The following is a 22,143-nucleotide window of genomic DNA, read 5'->3' as shown; positions in this document are numbered from 1 at the left end:
CAAATTGCCTTAATGAGCATGTCACATTGTTTTCTAAGACCACCGATCTCAACTCACAACTAAAGAATTCATTTCCAATATGCTTTTTTTTTTTTTTTTGGTCTGCAACAGCAAAATCAGGCTGTAATTCATACAGTGTAAACTTAGTTCATTTGTAATTGTCTACAAACTAGTGACATCACAACAATAAGAAATTAAAAATGATTTTCCTTACAGCTTTTATTGTAATAAAAACACAGAACATGAACTTTTCCACACTGTCAGAAACAGGGGTACAGTAGGAGTCCATTTCTGTCCCCCAAGGTACAATCTACACTAATGTACCCCCTAAGGCTCATTATTGGCCCTCAAGGTAACTATGTGTACCTTTTTAGGGTCAAAAAGGTACGTTATGTTCCCAATCAGTATATAAATGGTACGAATAAGTACTTTAGAGGGTACTGCCCCAGTGACAAGCCGTTGTCCCACTAAAGGTACAATAATGTACTTTGTTTTCTGTGAGTGCATGTGTGTATTTTATTCGCATCCTTTTGAAAATGTGATTTTGAAGGCATACACCAAAGATGAATTAAGACAGTCAGTTGTGTAATGACTTTAAAAAAAAACAAAACTCAGTCTATTAATTCAGTCTAATAACACATGCCAAAATATATTGCATATTTTGACTTGTAATTTCTTACACCTCCACAATCTATCTCAGTTCTCAGGGCTTTCCGCATTTTTCACAGAACTACAACCACACCAACTGTTAAGACATGCAAGAATTCTGCTGTAGGGACTAAGAATGCAACTGTGCATGACCTGATACAGCTTATTCAATACAAAAGACTATGGGAGTTTGACATTCCCACTGACTGCAAAGACTGATATCCAGGAGTTAGAGCCCAGCACAGAGAGTCAGACCTTTATACTCGATGAGATTCATTGAAGGGTCAAATCATTATCTGCGGTGGGAAACTCCATCAAATTTATGTGCCTGAGATTTTGCTTCAAGCTCTCCCAGGAGATCGAGTTACACTGAGGAAAAACATTGCACAGGAGCGAAAATAAAAATTACACAAATGAAGCACATCGTTATCAAGAGACTAATTATGATTAAATAAATCATTCTTCTGTGATGACCTGGCAACTTGTCCAGGGTGTACCCGGCCTCTCGCCTATAGTCAGCTGGGATAGGCTCCAGCTTGCCTGTGACCCTGTAGAACAGGATAAGCGGCTACAGATGATGGATGGATGGATGGATGGATGGATGGATGGATGGATAAATCATTCTGAAACTGAAAAGTACATAAAGTTTAGTTTTGGTGAGTTAATAGTTAACACACAATGTACTATCTTTCCATATGACAAATTATTATTATTTTTTTACTTTATAATTGTGCATCCTTCCAGATTTCCAAACACTTCCCTTCGGTGAAGTTGAATGAATGTAAAATGTCCTTGTTTTGACCTAAGGTGTGGCGGACTTCCTAGAACTACAGGCTTATTTTACAGCGAACCATACGCAGGGAGCTGGCTTTCACAATAAACAGAAAACAAAGTTCTTCAAGCTTGCTTCCAGCTTAATATTTCACTCCATTGTTCTGATATCATTTCTGACAGTGTAAGTTCTCTTGGGAGAAATTTAGGTTATCCTGTTAGACTTCTTGTGAGTGTTGTTCCCATCATTCTAAAAATGACAACTGAATGTGCATCACAATCAGCATCAAAAGTTAACCTTGAGGACATGTTCAAGGTTATTATTATGTCATAAACAAGGTTATTTTTTTCTGGCAAATATAAATTACCCAAACAAGATGGTTTACCAGATGGCTGCCAGGAAAGCGCATGAGTGTACCATCTAAGTTTAACTTTATAAAGCACAAAGTCATTTCTCTTGGTTCATATTTCGTATGAAGGTAGGAAACATGCTGTGCGAAGGAAGTGTGAAATATTTAAAGACTGCTTTCAGATGATGGAAAGTTGAAGTGACTTCCCAACACTAAGTGGCAAATAGAGTCTAACAATAGTTACATGTTCTGATTTACCAGGTTCACACGAGACTAAATTAATATAGTCGTCGACAGAATTTTTTAGAAAATGATGCATTACTATTAGACTGAGTGGCCATGCTCTGAGTGAAAAGTTTTTGTAGAGATGCACACTGCACACACATGTGCACACAATGACAAATAAAAACTCTTAAGAACAATAGCTGGAAAAATCTGTGTAATAATTTAAAACAGGAAGATGTTACTCGGGGGACCATTTAATATACTCTCCATCAGAAGAGAATTTAAGTAAAGGAACATTTGGCCATTACACACATCTTTAATTTGTTTTTATATGTGACCTGAACAGGCACAGGGATATACGGACATATGTAACTAAAGCAACTAAACACATTAACACAGACACTGCACTGCACTACTACGGCACTGTTGATTCATTTTCTATAACACTACATTGTTAGAAACAGGGGTACAGCAGGAGCCCATTTCTATCCCCCAAAGTACAATCTAATGTACTAATGTCACCCCTAGGGCTCATTATTGGACCTCAATATACAGTGGTGCTTGAAAGTTTGTGAACCCTTTAGAATTTTCTATATTTCTGCATAAATATGACCGAAAACATCATCAGATTTTCACACAAGTCCAAAAAGTAGATAAAGAGAACCCAGTTAAACAAATGAAACAAAAATATTATACTTGGTCATTTATTTATTTATTGAGGAAAATTATCCAATATTACATATCTGTGAGTGGAAAAAGTATGTGAACCTCTAGGATTAACAGTTAATTTGAAGGTGAAATTAGAGTCAGGTGTTTTCAATCAATGGGATGACAATCAGGTGTGAGTGGGCACCCTGTTTTATTTAAAGAACAGGGATCTATCAAAGGCTAATCTTCACAACACACATTTGTGGAAGTGTATCATGGCATGAACAAAGGAGATTTCTGAGGACCTCAGAAAAAGCGTTGTTGATGCTCATCAGGCTGGAAAAGGTTAAAAAACCATCTCTAAAGAGTTTGGACTCCACCAATTCACAGTCAGACAGATTGTATACAAATGGAGGAAATTCAAGACCATTGTTACCCTCCCCAGGAGTGGTCGACCAACAAAGATCACTCCAAGAACAGCGTGTAATAATCAGCGAGGTCACAAAGGACCCCAGGGTAACTTCTAAGCAACTGAAGGCCTCTCTCACATTGGCTAATGTTAATGAGTCCACCATCAGGAGAACACTGAACAACAATGGTGTGCATGGCAGGGTTGCAATGAGAATGACCAAAGTATAATATTTTTGTCTCATCTGTTTAATTGGGTTCTCTTTATTTACTTTTAGGACTTGTGTGAAAATCTGATGTTGTTTTAGGTCATATTTATGCAGAAATATAGAAAATTCTAAAGGGTTCACAAACTTTCAAGCACCATTGTATATGTTCCCAAGCAGTATATAAAGGGTAAAATGACTACCTTAGAGGGTCCTGCCCCAGTGACAATCTGTTGTACCCCTAAAGATACAGTAATGTATTTTATTTTCTGTGATTTGACTGTAATTCAAATCACAGATTTATATTAATGGCTCTGTTAATGTTTGTATAACCAATTCACAAGGCCATGTACGGTAGATGATCTACATAATATAATAATAAACAGATAAATAATGTGTTGTTATTTAACAAAGGAAAATGTTTACTTGTTTTAATCGGATGGTGAAGATTTCTGTAAGGAAATGTTTTTAACAGTTATAGAAGGATAGAGGACTAAGAGGAGTGTGCACTTCCTGGTTTCTCTGTAACATGACAATCTGCGTTTTTGTTTTGTTTTGTCTTGTTAACTTTGAGAGAGATAGAGAGAGAAAACAGAGAGACTGATGAGGAAACGTCTGTTTATAGCTGCTATCATGTAAGTGATAACAGGAAGTGACTTGGCTTGTGGACGTTCTGCAATATTAACATTTCAGGGCGTGCTGTTACAGAAATCAAATATACCATGCACTGAGAGGCTTCAGTTGAAATTATGGATTTTCTGAGGTGACTGGTATAGTACTATTTTCTGAGGGGCTGCGCAATATTGCATTGTTGCCAGTCACCTCAGAGAATCCGTAATTACCGATCCCTCTCAGTGCATGGTATATTTGATTTATATTCCTCATCAAAAAATTCCAAACTAAAAGTGTTAACTTTTAACTTTTGTCTATGAGATTGAATCTCAGCATAAACTCACTGGAGGTAGCCATGTTTGTTGTTTACTTTGGAGCGACCTTCAACTCACACATGTGCAAAGTGCCATACTATCGCTTTTTTAAACCTTTTTAAAAATGTATTTATTTATTTACTTATTTATTTTTACCATGCTATCACCTGCTTTGCTAGGCATGATCATGATGCGTACATCTACACACAGAGAAATGCTCATGGAGCCACAGCTGTGAATCGAGTCGGCCGTACAGCTTGAAATTGTGATGTTAGTTCATGGGATATCCAGGATACACCATGACTGACTCGTGCCATATCCATTTTTTTATTTTTGATGTCACAAGATACCTTGCTTAATCAATGGTGGAACTATTTTATGCCACATGAGCCATCCTTGTGGTGTAGTGGTTAGCGCTGTCGCCTCACAGCAAGAAGGTCCGGGTTCGAGCCCCGTGGCCGGCAAGGGCCTTTCTGTGTGGAGTTTGCATGTTCTCCCCGTGTCCACGTGGTTTCCTCCGGGTGCTCCAGTTTCCCCCACAGTCCAAAGACATGCAGGTTAGGTTAACTGGTGACTCTAAATTGACCGTAGGTGTGAATGTGAGCGTGAATGGTTGTCTGTGTCTATGTGTCAGCCCTGTGATGACCTGGCGACTTGTCCAGGGTGTACCCCGCCTTTCGCCCGTAGTCAGCTGGGATAGGCTCCAGCTTGCCTGCGACCCTGTAGAACAGGATAAAGCGGCTACAGATAATGAGATGAGATGAGATGAGCCATCCTTGGCCAATCCCTGCACAGGAATTTTTTGATGAGGGACATAGTGACAGTTATACTTGAGCAGTTGAGCAATAAATTTTGGTCATCCATAGATAGTTTTTGAGGAGTCATTTGGGGACATGTGCACTATGAAAATGTCCATCCATCCATCCATTACCACTTATCCTGTGCAGGGTCATGGGCAAGCTGGAGCCTATCCCAGCTGACTATGGGCAAGAGTACACCCTGGACAAGTCGCTAGATGACACAGAGACAAACAACCATTCACACTCACACCCACAGTCAATTTAGAGCCACCAATTAGCCTAATCTGCATGTCTTTGGACTGTGGGGGAAACCAGAGCACCCGGAGGAAACCCACACAGACACGGGGAGAACATGCAAACTCCACACAGAAAGGCCTCATCAGTCACTGGGCTCGAACCCAAGACCTTCTTGCTGTGAGGTGACAGCGCTAACCACTACACCATCGTGCTGCCTTATGAAGATGTACACATAAATCTAAATAACATTTCTTAAAAACATCAGTTGGATGAATCTGCCTGTTTAGTTAAACGAACATAATGTGCATTGATTCTGCACTGGCCAGAAGGGAGTTTCTCTTGGTGTTATTTCAAAACTGACAAACAGTTTGTTTTTTTCTTCTGATTCCCTCCTTCTATGTCAGATGACCTGAAAAATGATGAGTTCACACATCATGATTGTTTCAGAGAGGCATTCCATTGGTGTACTCTTTACACAGCAGGGAGGTTGTATCTGTCTCACCTGTAGCGGTGGGTCCTCAGGAGAATAACCCCGTAAACGTTTAACAGTGGTGTACATCTGTTTAATTTCCCAGCAGACTGCCTCAACAGAGAAAACTCTCTTTCAGGGGGAATATTCCCATGCGTCATGACTGTTTACTAGCTGTGCAAGCAGTTTTGCATTCTCTCACATATTGTGCACTGTTGGAATATCTTCAGAGAGTTCTGGGAATGTACCATCTATGAATATTCTGGTGAATAGCTTTTAGGATTTTAGAAAGAGTTGCCTTACAATGGCATGATCATCAATTTGCCCAACAGCGAAGCTGATTTTAATCCTGCAAAATGTGTGTGAAACTTATCAATGATTAATAATTTGTATATTCAAATATTGTTTCATGTGAGTTTGGTGACTAACAATTTAGGGTGTGTTCACTGGGCTGACTATTTATCAAACACTTTAATGCACATATTCAGTTTCTACACATGAACTACTCAGTCCACTTTTTAGGGCTGTAACAAAACTAAACAAAACCCTCAGCGCACGCACGCGCACACACACAATTTCACTGAAAGTCACGCCACCAGGAGTTCTGACGAGTTTGTTAAAGGAGTGTGCAGAGCAAATATAGTTAATTTGTATTTACTCTCATGGATGCACTAAAAGTTCACTAGGAGTGGACTGCACATACAATTACAGAGTTTCTTGAAAGAAAGACTGAATGTCTTGGACACAAACTCTTAAGCATGATAATAAATACAGCATAAACATGCCATATATACAATAAAATGCTATCCATAAAGTCCTTAGTGTTTGTGATATTTAAAGTCATAACAAAGTAAAAGCAATTCACAAGCGCATAAAAGAAATACTCCAGTATTTCTGGTGTAATGTCAGTCCACTATACTTTTATTTGGTCAATGAATTTCAAAGTTTCCTGTACTGAGAAACGTGTTTATTACTGGAAACACATTTCTCAGGACTTCTAAGGGCAGCTACTGTACATGGAAAACCAATAAATATTCTCAAATATATACTATATGGCTAAAAGCATTTGGACTCCTAACCATGACCTCAATATGTGGGCCTATCCTCAAACTTTTGCCACAACTGTAATACTGTAGCAGTACAATTTCCCTTCACAGGAACTAAGAGGTCCAAACCAATTCCAGTATGACAAATCCAGTGTCATGAAGACATGGTTTGCCACACTCTGAGGAAATAAAGTACATATTGTACCTTTGGGGGGTACCATGGCTTATCACTGGGACAGTATGAATGGATAAATACCCACAGCCACATTCCAAAATCTAGTGGAAAGCCTTCCCAGAAAAGTGGAGGCTGTAAAAGCAGGAAAAGGAGGACCAACTCCATATTAATATCATGTCTTTGCAATAAGATGTTCTAATAAGCACATATGGGTATCATGGTCAGGTGTTCACATACTTTTGGCCATATAGTGTATTTTCAAATAGCCTTCTGGCTTGTACACATGATCTTTCGCAAACTGCAGACAAGCAGCAATGTTCTTTTTGGAGTGCAGTGGCTTTCTCCTTGCGACCCTGCCATGCACACCATTGTTGTTCGGTGTTCTCCTGATGATGGACTCATGAACATTAACATTAGCCAATGTGAGAGAGGCCTTCAGTTGCTTAGAAGTTACCCTGGGGTCCTTTGTGACCTTGCCGACTATTACACGCCTTGCTCTTGGAGTGATCTTTGTTGGTCGACCACTCCTGGGGAGGGTAACAATGGTCTTGAATTTCCTCCATTTGTACACAATCTGTCTGACTGTGGATTGGTGGAGTCCAAACTCTTTAGAGATGGTTTTGTAACCTTTTCCAGCCTGATGAGCATCAACAACGCTCTTTCTGAGGTCCTCAGAAATCTCCTTTGTTCATGCCATGATACACTTCCACAAACATGTGTTGTGAAGATCAGACTTTGATAGATCCCTGTTCTTTAAATAAAACAGGGTGCCCACTCACACCTGATTGACATCCCATTGAGTGAAAACACCTGACTCTAATTTCACCTTCAAATTAACTGCTAATCCTAGAGGTTCACATACTTTTGCCACTCACAGATATGCAATATTGGATCATTTTCCTCAGTAAATAAGTGACCAAGTATAATATTTTTGTCTGATTTGTTTAACTGGGTTCTCTTTATCTACTTTTAGGACTTGTGTGAAAATCTGATGATGTTTTCAGTCATATTTATGCAGAAATATAGAAAATTCTAAAGGGTTCACAAACTTTCAAGCACCACTGTAGTTATTTTTAAAATCAACATCGACAGCTACATACAACGGAGCGACCTGGCAGCCTGCTGCTAATCCCTTACAAAATCCTTTGCCCTGTTGCTTTTTTGGTGTCTGGATAAGTTTTGGCTGAGCTGAAGTCCCAGCTCTAATAGTAACGGTTCGTCACTGCTGTATGATGTACATGAAGTCTGATGTGTATGAACCAAGTAACAGAAAGGGAAAGATGACAGTATGTATAGCAAATACGGCCTCGTACATGACTTCGTGACTTAGTTGGAAGGACTCAGTATTTTAGAACCCTTACTCGCAAGATATTTTCAATTATAGGTTCATCATCATAACAGGTATGACTGGCCACACCCATTCCATATGATTTTGCTTAAATGTGTTAAATACAAATGAATCAGACATACAATATCTGTGCATAGCTACTCACTGAGAGCGATGCTCGAGTTTTTAGCCTGGTATAAGGTATTGCAGTTACTAGACATGTTTGCATCCATGATGAAGCTTGTTTATTTTGAGGAACACTAATGACAGAGTGTTATAAGCCTGTGTATAGAGTGTCTATAGTGCTACTGCTTTACTTTGAGCTCAGCATAACTTCAGTACATGTGAGAGTCATGTGATCAGGGTGTGAAGCGAACAGGACAACAGGGGGAGAAAAGATCTCATAGTTCTTCTTTCTCACAGACCTTGCACTAAAAACGTCAAACTTTCCGGCAATGTTACTCCTTTAATACATTTGCATAAACCACTTCCTTTTCCAAAGTGCTGTACAATGTAATTAGATCAGGTTCAGCCTTTTGGCTTCAGCATTTGTTTATGTTACCTTAGTATGTATTCTACATTTGTTTTATTTTCATACACAGTTAACATCTCATCTCATCATCTCTAGCCGCTTTATCCTGTTCTACAGGGTCGCAAGCAAGCTGGAGCCTATCCCAGCTGACTACGGGTGAAAGGCAGGGTACACCCTGGACAAGTCGCCAGGTCATCACAGGGCTGACACATAGACACAGACAACCATTCACACTCACACCTACGATCAATTTAGAGTCACCAGTTAACCTAACCTGCATGTCTTTGGACTGTGGGGGAAACCGTAGCACCCGGAGGAAACCCGGACACGGGGAGAACATGCAAACTCCACACAGAAAGGCCCTCACTGGCCACGGGGCTCGAACCCGGACCTTCTTGCTGTGAGGCAACAGCGCTAACCACTACACCACCATGCTGCTACAGTTAAAATTTGGAGTTTAAAATTATAATGCAGGCATATAATCCAGATGTTAAAACGTACAGAGTCATTTGAGAATAAGCCTTTGTCACTTGTCCTTTGTCACTTGTCCTTCCAACTAAGTCACGAAGTCATGTACGAGGCCGTATTTGCTATACATATTGTCATCTTTCCCTTTCTGTTACTTGGTTCATACACATCAGACTTCATTTGAGAATAAGCCTTTGTCACTTGCAACCACTTGCAAGACGAAATTGGATAGAAATGATATGCTAGCAGCTTGTTGTTATTCTCTATTAGACATTCTTATTCGCCTGAGTCAGATCTTTTTTAAAAATATATTAATTATATATTTGATATACAGTACTGTGCAAAAGTCTTCGATGCCCTATTGTTTCTGTACAAACTTTGTTATATATTTTTATTTGATGTCTTGTACATTATTGAGTCAGTACTAAACATTTTGGATGTTTGCATGTCAGTAAAGAAAGCAGCAGATTACATAAGAGAGCACTTTACAAATTAAAAAAAGAAAACATAATGAAGGCTGCTGGGTTTTGGTGCAAAATGAAGCGAGTGTGACAGTCAAAGTGTCCAGAAGAACTGTGGCTGGTTCTGTAAGATGCTCAGTAAAACCTACAGCTCATTTCCTTATTAAACTGCACTCACTGTACCTGAGACTACTATTTTTAAAGTAAAGGGTCGTCTCACACCAAATATTGTCTTTGTTTCATTTATCATGGTTTACTGCTCTTTATATATTTTTTTAAATGTACAACCCCGATTCCAAAAAAGTTGGGATAAAGTACAAATTGTAAATAAAAATGGAATGCAATGATGTGGAAGGTTCAAAATTCCATATTTTATTCAGAATAGAACATAGATGACATATCAAATGTTTAAACTGAGAAAATGTATCATTTAAAGAGAAAAATTAGGTGATTTTAAATTTCATGGCAACAACACATCTCAAAAAAGTTGGGACAAGGCCATGTTTACCACTGTGAGACATCCCCTTTTCTCTTTACAACAGTCTGTAAACGTCTGGGGACTGAGGAGACAAGTTGCTCAAGTTTAGGGATAGGAATGTTAACCCATTCTTGTCTAATGTAGGATTCTAGTTGCTCAACTGTTTTAGGTCTTTTGTGTCGTATCTTCTGTTTTATGATGCGCCAAATGTTTTCTATGAGTGAAAGATCTGGACTGCAGGCTGGCCAGTTCAGTACCCGGACCCTTCTTCTACGCAGCCATGATGCTGTAATTGATGCAGTATGTGGTTTGGCATTGTCATGTTGGAAAATGCAAGGTCTTCCCTGAAAGAGACGTCGTCTGGATGGGAGCATATGTTGCTCTAGAACCTGGATATACCTTTCAGTATTGATGGTGTCTTTCCAGATCTGTAAGCTGCCCATGCCACACACACTAATGCAACCCCATACCATCAGAGATGCAGGCTTCTGAACTGAGCGCTGATAACAACTTGGGTCGTCCTTCTCCTCTTTAATCCGAATGACGCGGCATCCCTGATTTCCATAAAGAACTTCAAATTTTGATTCGTCTGACCACAGAACAGTTTTCCACTTTGCCACAGTCCATTTTAAATGAGCCTTGGCCCAGAGAAGACGTCTGCGCTTCTGGATCATGTTTAGATACGGCTTCTTCTTTGAACTATAGAGTTTTAGCTGGCAATGGCGGATGGCATGCTGAATTGTGTTCACAGATAATGTTCTCTGGAAATATTCCTGAGCCCATTTTGTGATTTCCAATACAGAAGCATGCCTGTATGTGATGCAGTGCCGTCTAAGGGCCCGAAGATCACAGGCACCCAGTATGGTTTTCCGGCCTTGACCCTTACACACAGAGATTCTTCCAGATTCTCTGAATCTTTTGATGATATTATGCACTGTAGATGATGAGATGTTCAAACTCTTTGCAGTTTTACACTGTCGAACTCCTTTCTGATATTGCTCCACTATTTGTCGGCGCAGAATTAGGGGGATTGGTGATCCTCTTCCCGTCTTTACTTCTGAGAGCCGCTGCCACTCCAAGGTGCTCTTTTTATACCCAGTCATGTTAATGACCTATTGCCAATTGACCTAATGAGTTGCAATTTGGTCCTCCAGCTGTTCCTTTTTTGTACCTTTAACTTTCCAGCCTCTTATTGCCCCTGTCCCAACTTTTTTGAGATGTGTTGCTGTCATGAAATTTCAAATGAGCCAATATTTGGCATGAAATTTCAAAATGTCTCACTTTCGACATTTCATATGTTGTCTATGTTCTATTGTGAATACAATATCAGTTTTTGAGATTTGTAAATTATTGCATTCCATTTTTATTTACAATTTGTACTTTGTCCCAACTTTTTTGGAATCAGGGTAGTAGAAACATTTCATTATTTTTGAAGGAATCTTTGCTCTACAGTGTTTCTTTGCATGTGCCTAAGACTTTTGCATCGTCCATCCATCCATCCATCCATCCATCCATCCATCCATCCATTATCTGTAGCCGCTTATCCTGTTCTACAGGGTTGCAGGCAAGCTGGAGCCTATCCCAGCTGACTACGGGCGAAAGGCGGGGTACACCCTGGACAAGTCGCCAGGTCATCACAGGGCTGACACATAGACACAGACAAGCATTCACACTCACATTCACACCTACGGTCAATTTAGAGTCACCAGTTAACCTAACCTGCATGTCTTTGGACTGTGGGGGAAACTGGAGCACCCGGAGGAAACCCACGTGGACACGGGGAGAACATGCAAACTCCACACAGAAAGGCCTCATCGGCCACTGGGCTTGAACCCAGAACCTTTTTGCTGTGAGGTGACAGTGCGAACCACTACACCACCGTGCCACCCACTTTTGCATAGTACTGTATAAATATTTGTGGTATAAATATGGTGTTAAAAAGTGCTGATTAATTCTAAATTAATATTGGATAAAGAGCAAAAATAAGCTGCATTAAATTCCTCACACTGTTGTATTCTGGGATGATGTGGGCACAAAGTTGTTGTGTCCTGTTCAGAGGATTATTACAACAGCAGGTACAAGATTATTGGCCTGAAGGTTAGAGAAGCAGCCTTGGGCCCAAAGGGTAGGTTCGATTCCCAGGACCAGCAAGAAAAATGTGAGAGGATGAACAGAGGATGAATAATGAACAGCACTTTCCCCTCCCTGTGTATCATGACTGAAGTGCCCTTGAGCAAGGCACCTAACCCCCGACTGCTTCCCGGGCACTGTGGCATAGCTGCCCACTGCTCTCTCTCTCTCTGTGTGCAGGCATGCTCATTGCTCACTTGTGTGTGCATGTGTGCGTGTTCACTGCTTCAGATGGGTTAAATGCAGAGGAGGAATTTCACTGTGCTTTGGTGTACATGTGACCAAATAAAGGCTTCTTCTTCTTAATCGATAAATAATTATTGAATACTATCAATTGAGAAAATTAAGCCAAGCAATATTAAATCTTTATCATGTGACGGACCCGCGTGTGAGCTCTTAATAAAACCATTGGGAAAAGTCACATGACTGGGCAGATACAGATTTTTGAATTCCGTCCAGAAAAAGCCGTATGCGGCCCCGGACCCGTTTCCTTCGCTTCCGCCATTTTCATTTTGCCCTGAATTGTTACTTTGAACAATGAGAGACACAACTGAGCACAGTGAAAGTGAATTTTATTATCCAGATAATTTATCAGACGCAGACCTGATGACTCGACTGCTGACTCGACTCTGTTTTGTTTTCGAATCAAAGTTCTTTTGTGTAGACTTAATAGGCTTGTATTGATGTTGTCTCCATGAGCTGACTTGAGTTTTTACTAACGATGTTATCTTAAAATCATTTTCATTTCAAGAGAACAGTAAAGTCAATTGTATTTTATCAAAATCAAACTGTTATTTCAGACTTGTGCAAAGGTGATTCAGCATATAAATGGTTTCCTGTCAATCAAATAAAAATTGATTGGTTCACTTTTCACATGCCATTGTTCATTGTTTTCCACTGTGTATGTTAGTTTAAAAAGGTCATATGATAAAATGCTTACTGAATGACTTAGGTCGGACTGGACAGGAAAATATTTGGTTCTTAGTCATGCTGTATGGACCGAGAGCAACAAGGGCCATATGGCTTGACCACGAGCCAAATATTTTCCCGTCCAGCCCTTCCACTCAGTCAATAAGTACATAATATTATATCTTCGTATCAACTTGTAACATATCCAGTAAGCACTTTTGGTGGTGGATGGTGATGAAATCATTAAATCATTAAAGTTCTAGCCACCACTTCAATTATCCTAAAGCGCCCTGACCTAAGATTATAAGGTTGATGGAAATCGAAGGGGAAATAAGGCATTTTATGAGACGGACCCCACTGCGTTTCTTCATAAACTTAATACATAATTCCTCCCATTTATCACTGAGAGGAGGTAATTTAGAAGAAGAAGAAACCTTTATTTGTCACATGCACACTTCAAGCACAGTGAAATTCATCCTCAGCATTTAACCCATCTGAAGCAGTGAAAACACACACACACACACACACACACACACACACACACACACACACACACCAGGGCTTTACATTAACTTTTTTGCTCACTGGCCACTGTGGCTAGTGGTTTTCCCGAGTCACTAGCCATTCAGCCTTTACACTAGCCACAATTTTGTTGCCAGGAAATCAAAGTTTTTTATTCACCATGATACGTTAAAGTTCGGAAGATCTAGATTTAATTATGAATGGCAGTGTATAATGTATCTCTACAGTAGCACTCAAGTATTCATTGCTGTTAAGGTAGCTCCCTATATAAAAACATGCAACCAATTTAGACAAAAATATAAACAGAGTATTCTGTTTATTGAACTCAAATTCAAGCCCCTTACAATATGAAATATCGTATAATATGAAAAATAACATTCAGTACAACTGAACTGATTCTAATATTAAAAGTCCAATTCAAATAATTTATCATTGAAAAACATTTGATGTTTTGATATGCAAGTATTATATGTATTATCAAGTATTATTATGTATTATCTATTAATAGTGTGTGTGTGTGTGTGTGTGTGTGTGAGTGAGTGAGTGAGTGAGAACATGTCTAGAGAGAGACATTAAATGTCCTCATTACATTCATCATCAGATGAGTCTGAATGGTCCATGAAAAATGGTCTTCGTGACCTGAGGCTTCCAGCAGGCCATACTGTAAGTTGATAGCTGGGGCAGGATCAACTTCTTTCCAATCGCGTGAACATTTCTAAACAGCAGCTCCATCCTCTCCAGCTCAGCCGACTTCATGACAGCCAGGGACTGAAAGCAATGCTGTCCTGTAGTGACCAGCCATCTTCGCCTGTTTTGATGTTATAGTACCGATGTGTGCATTTGACTTTTCATGATCCTTTATAGTTTCGAGTTTAAAATTACTGGTGCCTGTCTTTGCCAGACCTTCTACAGTCTTCGCAGTACATGGTATTTTCGGTTTTGCTATGAACTAGCCAATCTCACCCGAACTTCCATTTGTCATTGAACTGTCTTGTCTTCCTATTAGCGTCTTGTTCATCTCCATGGCCACAGCCAGCTCTGAGGCCCCCACGGTCCGGACCTCGGTCATTTTTAAGAGCTGAAAATACATTTGTATGCTAAATATTCAACTGGATAAAAAAAATAAAGAATAACATTAAAACGTCTCCGTAAAAAGTGCATTGTTAATGATGTAAAACATTGATTCTGTCTCTGTTTGGTGCGCGTGGCTCTGAGACCAAGAACACAAAAGCGAATGAGCGTGCACGTGTGACTTGGGGAAGGAACACAGTGCAGGAGACATGGGGTTTCCATGGTAACCATCAGTGCACTTTCATGAAGCTGTTAAATTTACATTTTCGAACTTCGTAGTCAGCTGGGATAGGCTCCAGCTTGCCTGCGACCCTGTAGAACAGGATAAAGCAGCTAGAGATAATGAGATGAGATTTCCCAGCTTAAGGTCGGTCCATATCGTGAAATACCGTGACCTCAGCCCAGAGGCCTCGGTCAGTATTTTCAAGACCTTGGTCACGGTATTTCACGATACGGACCCCCCCAGCTGGTAAATAATACACACACACGACGGTACTGTTCCGTCCTGAGTTATGAGAGATGCATTACACTGATTCTGATAACATGATGACATCGCGGCTACAGCCTACAAAAAAAAAACCTTATGAATGAGTAGGTACACCTTTTCAACCAATAGGGAACAGGTTCTTGAACCAATTCCATTCAGGATTCTTTGAACAAGAACAGAATCCGTTCTCTGTGGGTTGAAAAGGGGTCACATCCCAGTTCGGTTCTACTAAACATAGGCACTAATGGAACGCTGCTCAGCCAATCAAATTAGTGAGTCTGTATATTACTGAACTGTTGTATAATTAGTTAATCAGCTGATTATAGCTGAACCAGGGGAAAATGGTGCATTCCAGGACCACATTCAGGAACCTGTGGTGTAATGTGAACATGGCCATGTTTTGCCTCTAGTGGATTTCCATATAGGAGGAGCTCAAGAGGAGCTCATATTGACTCTCTGAGCAGATCGGGTTTACTCAGGTCTGCGCGGGACAGAATTTTCAGTCCCGCTCCCTCCCGCTCCTGCATTGTGCAGTCCCGCTCCCGCCCGCTCCCGCAAAGAATTATGATTTTCAGTCCAGCTCCCGCCCGCGCCTGCCATATTTTGTCCCGCTTCCGCCCGCAAATCCCGCATGATGCAGACGTTCATGTTATTTCTCACGAAAGTTCCTGTCATTGGCTTGGGGAATTAAACATGCTGAGCTTAGCTGAGCTCTCCACTGACCGATCCTTCATTTATTGTAAGTTTATTGTTTAAACTCTGACATTCTGCTGACACATTCCAAGTTGAGCGCTGCATGCGCTCATGATTGACAGCTCTCACTTTGATTGACAGCTCTCGCTTTGCGCACTTGCACTTCCGAGTCTGTGGCGTTATGATTCCAACCGCGATTTCATTCTCCTCTCATATGAAGTGCTGCGCAACCACAACCAGCTCCTCAGATTATACACTGTCTATTTCTAGCTTTAAATTGAACAATCTGTGCGATACACAGTCCTTTTTCATACTAGTTAATACTTTTTAATACTTTTTAATACTTAGGACTAATACTCTTGACTTTTTAACGGTAAATGTCCCTCTTTTTAAAGCAGCACTTCTGAAGCACTGTGAGAGGAGCTCTGCTCTTCTGCCATGATCGGAGATCTCAAACACGGAAGAGCGGAAAGGAATCGGAAATGTACGCGAGATTAGACCACATCCGCAAATTTAGGCATCTTAAAATGTTTTTATTAATGCCAAATAAAATATCCAGCACAAATTATATATGATAAACATAAATTAATAATTTATAAATTTTATTTTAAACACGTTTTTAGTTAGCGGGACTGCAGCTTATCACCTCTCCCGCCCGCTCCCGCATTGTGCACTCCCCCTCCTGCCCACGCCCGCAATGAGCTTTCAAAATTTGTCCCGCGCCGCACTGCTTTGCGTCGGGTCCCACGGGACTCCCGCGGGAGTGCAGGGCTCTACACAACACTACTTTTCAGGTTTACTCCGGACTACATGTGCAGCAGCGCAGTTGTAGCCTGCCTTGTTTGTGATTTTAAAAATAAATCATTCGATAAGCCAATAGAGTGGAAAGTTTCAACTTATGTTTGCCTTGGATAACTTTGCCTAAAACATGGTGGTGTATACTGATTTTTTTCCCAGAATTTTATTATTTTTTTTTTTTTTGTGTGTGTGTGTGTGTGTGTGTGTAGGTGTAACGGATGCTAGATTGTTATGTATCTCAGTTCCATAGGCTGCCTGGTGAGGGGATCTTTTGTCCTCATTGCTTGGGCCAGATCAAACCATTAAACAAGCTTAAATTATTATTACTCTTGCCACATACATGATTTTTTTTTTTCAAAACTGATGATATTCAGTTCAAACACCATTAAGAGTAATTTCAGGAATAGATCTCTTGTGGGCAGCATAAGAGTGGTGTAGTGGTTAGCACTGTCGCCTCACAGCAAGAAGGTTCTGGGTTCAAGCCCCGTGGCCGGCGAGGGCCTTTCTGTGCGGAGTTTGCATGTTCTCCCCGTGTCCGCGTGGGTTTCTTCCGGGTGCTTCGGTTTCCCCCACAGTCCAAAGACATGCAGGTTAGGCTAACTGGTGACTCTAAATTGACCGTAGGTGTGAATGTGAGTGTGAATGGTTGTCTGTGTCTATGTGTCAGCCCTGTGATGACCTGGTGACTTGTCCAGGGTGTACCCCGCCTTTCGCCCGTAGTCAGCTGGGATAGGCTCCAGCTTGCCTGCGACCCTGTAGAACAGGATAAAGCGGCTAGAGATAATGAGAAGAGATGAGATCTCTTGTGTGATGTGTAATTCACCCTCTCATTTAAATATTAAACATGTTTCGGCGCGCGCTTTGCGCATCACAGACCCCGGGGATTTTAAAATGCTGCTGTGGCACTGCGCATCTCTGCCCCTTTCCCCTGAGCAGCAGGGTTTGAAACTCCAGCTCTATGCTGCCACAGCAACTTTGTTGCTTCGTTCATTAACCGCAGCTTACCATATCACTGATTTTATCTGAGCCGTTAACAAACGTTCTCAACAATTCTAACATGTCAGAATGTTTATGCAGGGGCTCATGGGAGTTGTAGGCAAGTAATATTACATTGCAGTGTCTCATCTCATCTCATTATCTCTGGCCGCTTTATCCTGTTCTACAGGGTTGCAGGCAAGCTGGAGCCTATCCCAGCTGACTACGGGCGAAAGGCAGGGTACACCCTGGACAAGTCGCCAGGTCATCACAGGGCTGACACATAGACACAGACAACCATTCACACTCACATTCACACCTACGGTCAATTTAGAGTCACCAGTTAACCTAACCTGCATGTCTTTGGACTGTGGGGGAAACCGTAGCACCCGGAGGAAACCCAGGTGGACACGGGGAGAACATGCAAACTCCGCACAGAAAGGCCCTCGCCGGCCACGGGGCTTGAACCCGGACCTTCTTGCTGTGAGGCGACAGCGCTAACCACTAAGCTACACCACCGTGCCGCCTTACATTGCAATGTGTTTATTATATCAGATGCCTTCAGAGAAAAGTACAATTAAAATATATTGTCATACCACAGAATAAACCACCCGCCAAAGTGGCTAGTGAGACTAAAGTCATTACCTGCCAAGGCCGAATTTTACCCGCATTTAGCGGGTGGGCAGGTGCTAATGGAAAGCCCTGACACACACACCCGGAGCAGTGGGCAGCCACACTAGAGCGCCCGGGGAGCAGTCAGGGGTTGGGTACCTTGCTCAAGGGCACTTCAGCCCAAGGCCGCCCCACATTAACCTAACTGCATGTCTTTGGACTGTGGGGGAAACCGGAGCACCCGGAGGAAACCCACGCAGACACGGGAAGAACATGCAAACTCCACACAGAAAGACCCTCGCCGGCTGCTGGGTTCAAACCCAGAATCTTCTTGCTGTGAGGCAACGGTGCTAACCACTACACCACCGTGCTGTAAGGCTTCTTTATAGCTTGAACCGGGGTAAATAACATCATACTTTCTTCTGAACTGACTCACTTCAATACATTTTAAGTTATTGCTTTATCAGGGCCACAGTAGATCCGGAGCCCATCCTGGGAACACTAGGTGTGAGGTAGGATTACACCCTGATGGGATGCCAGGCTTTTTACAATGGGGTGGCCGAGGGAGGGGCAAAACACAAAGCAGCATAAACTGCAGTCACTGTGGTTTTTAATCCTTGCCACAGTTCTGTCTGTGTCCCACCATGCTGCTAGATTACTTCAAATTCCTTGGCTTCTGTCCCAATTCGTGTCTCTGCTCTACTGCGGAGTGCGCACTTCACCAAGTGATTGTAGAACACGCCTCGCTCGTGCTCATACGCTGCCATAGCAACCACACACAGCTAGTCCAGTCAGTATAGCAGTGTTAGCCAAACTGGGCAACGTTTTGGAGGTGTTTTTTTGTTTGTTTGCTTGCTTTAAAAACAGTAGTTATACAAAGAATATGTCATATCAGGTACATAGGTCATATAGATGATCAGTAAAAGCTGACTGGCAACAAAATACACAATATGACTGACAATAAAGGTCAACTTGGACCCGGACACAGAACCTCTGTTCATCCCTGGTACTGTACTCGAGCAGTTTCTCTGTGTGTCTTATACAGCAAAATAGCTTCTATTTACAGTGTCATTTATTATTTGTAGACATGTTAAGCATTATTTTCTTTCTGTTCCAGATGGCACTTCACCTTACACACTGTAGAATTGAACTATATCTAACTTAATCTGTTTTATTTTGGTTTATTTTTACTGTTTAAGTTTATTTGCATTAATTGCATTCATTATGTATTAACTCTGTATTATAGAATTGTATAGATCATCATCAACAACAACAATCTCTTTATTACCTCCTTATTAGCGCTATTTACATTTTTGAATAGATATTTTTCACAAGTTTTAATAAAATAAACTGAGGGCACTGGCAACCTCAAATAACCCTACGCTGTCAGAAACAGGGGTACAGTAGAAGTCCATTTTTGTCCCCCAAGGTACAATCTACACTAATGTACTGCCTAAGGCTTATTATTGGGCCTCAAGGTAGAGGTCTGCGCGGGACAGAATTTTCAGTCCCGCTCCCGCATTGTGCAGTCCCGCTCCCGCAAAGAATTACGATTTTCAGTCCCGCTCCCGCCTGCGCCTGCCATATGTTGTCCCGCTCCCGCCCGCAAATCCCACATGATGCAGACGTTCGCGTTATTTCTCACGAAAGTTCTTGTCATTGTTCATGTCATCAACAACAGCTCTTCTAAATTTGAGTGCCCTATCATCTACATGACATGGCACAGTTGTTGGATGGGGCAGAATATCTCGCACATCGAATTTGCCTATTGTGGCTGCCGTGTCAACTAAGTGTTGGGCTAACTGAACTAATCCCCGACCAGCGATGCTGTCATACGGGCGGAGGTCCGCAGCAACAAAATCAACGCATTTCTCCACGGTCTTTGCCTTCAACGCATCTGTCACTTTTGCATTGTTCCCTCTGAACTCCAGGGGCGCAGATACGTTTTTTGAACTGGGGGGGACAAAGCTGCCAGCAAACCAACCCCACCCCCACCCCCAACATGTGTTGTGCGAGGAATATACTCTGATGCCCTTAAAACTGCCTTCTGAGCACTATATCTACAGGCTACCACCAAAAGAAGGAGGCTACCAGAAAGGCATCTCTACTCCGTACGATTTTACTTTCACTACGACATTACTTTGAACAGACTATCAAAAAATTGCAAGGTGATATGATAAAGTAAGGCACAGTTTACTTACAGTCGTTGTTTTTTGAAAAAAACGATGCAATCGTTTTCTGCCTTTTCGGTTTGGCACCCTTCATCATGCCGTGTTGGGGTCCTGAACTAGGAGCTGTCCCCGATATGCCTGTCAAACTTGTTGTGGGTAACCATAGCAACCAAGCTCGAGCTCGCAACCTGTGCAGTCTGCGCAGCTCAACCAACCGAATATCAGTCTTTGTTTTGTTTTATGTGAGTTTTTGCAACTATGTATGTACTGCTGTGCACCTCAATAAACCGAATGGTAATTAGTAGGGCTGCACGATTATGGAAAAAATGATAATCACGATTATCTTGATCAAAATTGTAATCACGATTATTAATCATGATTATTCTTGATGTTAGGGAAATCACTTAAATTTTATTTCACTATATTCAAACAAACAATATGAACAGCTTTCAGTGCAGAATGAAATTTAAAAGAGAAATTCTGATTTCCAAATGACAAATAAATGAAATTTATCCAAGAAATTACCAAAGGATGAAGGAACTGAAAACTCAATTGCAACAATTACATAGCATTATACTGAGGCCTACAAGTTTTTAGCTAGAAAGACCAGCCTATCAACATGCTCTGGCTTTAAACATGAGCGAAGGCAGGTCACAACATTGCCTCCAGTGCTAAATAGTCTGTTGTTCCGACATAGTTAGCTTTTCTCTCTCACCTCAATCTGTTACCTACTCTCACGCTATCACCCCTTGAAGATACCGCTGCACTGAAGCTCTGCGCACTTGGCTTGCTTGCTTATTTAGGCGGAGTAATGAAACCTTACATGCGTCGGTTCGCCCCCTAATGGTTTGGCGGAGTACTGGTCAAAACGTGCTTGATCAGATATGTAGCAGAGCTCGCATTTTAAATGGAAATAAATCGCGATTTTCATTTAATTTAATCGTGGCAGCCAAAATCGCGATTTTCGATTAAATTCGATTAATTGTGCAGCACTAGTAATTAGTCTTTTGATTTTTCCGTGAGGTTTGCCTTATGCAAAGAAAGACAGCATAGACGTTTTTTCCTCCCTATAAGTGGGGGGGACCGAACGAGGTGAATTTAAATCTGGGTGGGACGAATCCCCCCTGTCCCCCCCTCTATCTGCGTCCGTGCTGAACTCCAACAATTGTTGTCCTTTTAAGACAGTACATACATGGCGAGTCAGGCCTGATGTACCTGATTTATGGCCGTTGTATGTCGGAACCTTTTGGCACTTATCACAACAAGCAAAGGGCAGCTGAGCTGATTTCCCTCTGCATCGTACACGAGTGAGAACGACTTCCAAATGTCTGATTTCAGGACTCTTGACTTTTTAACAGTAAATGTACCTCTTTTTAAAGCAGCACTTACTTCTGAAGCACTGTGAGCTTCACTAGAGGAGCTCTGCTCTTCTGCTATGATCGGAGATCTCAAACACGGAAGAGCGGAAAGGTATCGGAAACGTACGCGAGATTAGACCACATCCGCAAATTTAGGCATCTTAAAATGTTTTTATTAATGCCAAATAAAATATCCAGCACAAATTATATATGATAGACATAAATTAATAATTAATCAATTT

Source organism: Neoarius graeffei, chromosome 24 (genome assembly GCF_027579695.1).
Source record: "Neoarius graeffei isolate fNeoGra1 chromosome 24, fNeoGra1.pri, whole genome shotgun sequence".
In the NCBI taxonomy this organism is placed as follows: Eukaryota; Metazoa; Chordata; class Actinopteri; order Siluriformes; family Ariidae; genus Neoarius; species Neoarius graeffei.
The sequence above is the reverse complement of the archived record's forward strand: the minus strand, read 5'-3'. Positions refer to the sequence as shown.